The 3,441-nt window shown below is 41.4% G+C and overlaps 1 non-coding gene across 1 annotated transcript; it reads left to right on the top strand.

Annotated features, from left to right (window-relative positions):
• Positions 1–341: 341 nt before the first annotated feature.
• TRNAS-AGA (transfer RNA serine (anticodon AGA)) lies at positions 342–423 on the top strand. Its single transcript has one exon. It is a non-coding gene; the product is annotated as a tRNA-Ser (tRNA).
• Positions 424–3,441: the final 3,018 nt, after the last annotated feature.

Below are 3,441 nucleotides of genomic sequence, written 5' to 3'. Positions count from 1 at the left end.
CACGAAAGATATTAATTTTTGCGCGTTTCACTGCGAGTCCTCGACGTTTAAGACCATTTCCTAATTTGAAATGTTAGTGAATATGTTTTTCTTGTTGAAAATGACTGGCAGGTTCGTAAAATCTCATATATGTCCCAGCTAAACATACCTTCTCTTACATCGGATGAGATATACCTCAATGATCATACAGTTTTTGAAAATGAACATCAGCGTTCATTTTCATTCCCATATCAGTAAGAGATGAAAAGGGACAGAATATTCTCTTTGAGTACGTTGAACATATACTGCTTGAAGAGTGTGTGGTTTATCTAGATCACTACAAACGTGACTTAATATAAGAAGCAGTGATGGCCGAGTGGTTAAGGCGTCTGACTAGAAATCAGATGGGATCTTCCCGCGTAGGTTCGAATCCTACTCACTGCGTTGTGCAATGTTTTCTTATGAATTGAGAGTACGTTGGAACTTCTTGATTACTGAGGAAGTCTCAAGTTTCGTTGGATGAAATCTGGTACACTTGTATCACTGTCTTTCATACCTTGAAGGCTCTGAGAACCAGTTTACAGCAGATAGTTCATATGGAGACCCTGTGTTGTTCCTCTGGTCAATTGAACGTTTGTATAGACGAATTGTAAACAGCCATTTTGACTGAAATATGAGAATATGCAAGAAGGGAAGTAATGATATACAGATTGAGATATGTCTTAAATATGAAGAAGATATTTAATCAATAACTATTTGGTTACCTATGGTTCATAAATGAGAATAGAAAATGAGGTATTGTCAGTCTCAAGTAGAACCTGTAATGTTCTACTTCAGACTGAGTCACGTGAGGCACCAGAGACCTGTGAACAAAACCATCAACAGTAGAATCAGGTTCGTCATCAACCCCGACTGCGTAGTGATTCAAATCTTAGCCGCAAGAGGGACAGACACCCCTGCTCAACCTGATGGCGGTAGCGAAAAAGGTCGGGGTACTGAGCCTTAATGTTAGAGTTACATTAGCAAATTGCATTACAGGTGAACTGTTCACCAGGACTGGGCAACAATAAACGATTTATATGACGTTATATGATAATTGTTAATAAAGGTTCACCATTGTATGTGTTGATAAAGGTTCACCATTGTATGTGTTGATAAAGGTTCACCATTGTATGTGTTGATAAAGGTTCACCATTGTATGTGTTGATAAAGGTTCACCATTATTGATTAGATTATATAACGTCTGATAAACAAGCTATTTATAAAAGATGAAGTTAGGATTCTTTTCTAGTGTCTGAGGTAGACTATTGCTATGGATGAGGTTCTCGTACATATCATGTAGTGTACATATGCCATCGTGTTTAAAGACACTAACGTTACAATAGTCAAATACGTTAGCTAGGATAGTGTTTTGGTTGGTACCGGTGTTACTGAGGTCTGCTGGCCTGTGGAGACGAGAGGGGAAGGGTGTTATAGTGTGGGATGCTCCGAACCTGTTGTAGATACAACTTACTGATTGTATCGGTAATGCGAATCAAGGACACTTGGAATGTAAACCAATTCATAGATGAAAAATCCCGGGATGCTCTAGAAAGACTTCATACTTTTGATTAAGTCGACGGCATCTGGGATTGGTTGACGTTAGCCAGCAATCCTTCGTAACATCTAATACATTCCTCTGTATAAATAAAGTAAAACTTAATAATGAATGTATTATCTGTGGAGTCAAAGAAAACAGAGTTGACCTCTTCTTTCTCTATCATTTTATGAAAGGAGTAACCTAAAGTTCCTGCAGCAAAGATATTAGATTATCTACGTTAAGCAATTGCAACATCATCTCAAACTGGCTTTACAAAACTGCGTTACGTTTTCAAGGTTACAGTGAGAAACTTAGTAACTAGCTGACCCTATGTAGAACCGTTCGGGCTGGTGTTAGGTCACTATGACACCTCACCAAAGGCCTGTGTGACCACCCAGGCTGGCGTTGGGTCACTAGGGCGCCTCACCAAGGGCCTCTGTGACCACCCAGGCTGGTTTTGGGTCACTATAGCTCCTCACCAAGGGTTCGTGTGACCATCAAGGCTGGTGTTGGGTCCCTGTGACGCCTCACCAAGGGCCCGTGTTACCGTTCGCTGAATCTGTGTCGCCATGAGTCCTCATTGAGAGTTTGGCATGCTTGAAGGCATAGAAGCAAACGTTTGTTATGTCAAGGTTGCCAGGAACCATTGTAACGTTGGCTTGATGCAATTATCAGTCTCACTCGGGAGTTGTATGTTTGGCCGCAAGGTAAATGGGTCGGAGGTGAGCCAGGAAGGCGGAACATCTCACAACACCAGCCACATCTCCTGTGAGGCGACCCAGATGGACTTCCCAGGCCAGCCACCCATGTCGTCTGGCTGTCCACTCAGCTACCAACGTCCCGTGACAAACCCTCTTGTAGTGTAAATAACACCTGCGCCTGAAAAGTAAGTATATATATATATATATATATATATATATATATATATATATATATATATATATATATATATATATATATATATATATATATATATTATATGGGAGGGTATTGATTGAGAGGGTGAAGGCATGTACAGAGCATCAGATTGGGGATGAGCAGTGTGGTTTCAGAAGTGGTAGAGGATGTGTGGATCAGGTGTTTGCTTTGAAGAATGTATGTGAGAAATACTTAGAAAAGCAAATGGATTTGTATGTAGAATTTATGGATCTGGAGAAGGCATATGATAGAGTTGATAGAGATGCTCTGTGGAAGGTATTAAGAATATATGGTGTGGGAGGAAAGTTGTTAGAAGCAGTGAAAAGTTTTTATCGAGGATGTAAGGCATGTGTACGTGTAGGAAGAGAGGAAAGTGATTGGTTCTCAGTGAATGTAGGTTTGCGGCAGGGGTGTGTGATGTCTCCATGGTTGTTTAATTTGTTTATGGATGGGGTTGTTAGGGAGGTAAATGCAAGAGTTTTGGAAAGAGGGGCAAGTATGAAGTCTGTTGGGGATGAGAGAGCTTGGGAAGTGAGTCAGTTGTTGTTCGCTTATGATACAGCGCTGGTGGCTGATTCATGTGAGAAACTGCAGAAGCTGGTGACTGAGTTTGGTAAAGTGTGTGGAAGAAGAAAGTTAAGAGTAAATGTGAATAAGAGCAAGGTTATCAGGTACAGTAGGGTTGAGGGTCAAGTCAATTGGGAGGTGAGTTTGAATGGAGAAAAACTGGAGGAAGTGAAGTGTTTTAGATATCTGGGAGTGGATCTGGCAGCGGATGGAACCATGGAAGCGGAAGTGGATCATAGGGTGGGGGAGGGGGCGAAAATTCTGGGGGCCTTGAAGAATGTGTGGAAGTCGAGAACATTATCTCGGAAAGCAAAAATGGGTATGTTTGAAGGAATAGTGGTTCCAACAATGTTGTATGGTTGCGAGGCGTGGGCTATGGATAGAGTTGTGCGCAGGAG

This window comes from Panulirus ornatus, chromosome 28 (assembly GCF_036320965.1).
Source record: "Panulirus ornatus isolate Po-2019 chromosome 28, ASM3632096v1, whole genome shotgun sequence".
Classification (NCBI taxonomy): Eukaryota; Metazoa; Arthropoda; class Malacostraca; order Decapoda; family Palinuridae; genus Panulirus; species Panulirus ornatus.
Note: the sequence above shows the minus strand (reverse complement) of the source record. Positions and strands in the feature narration are given on the sequence as shown.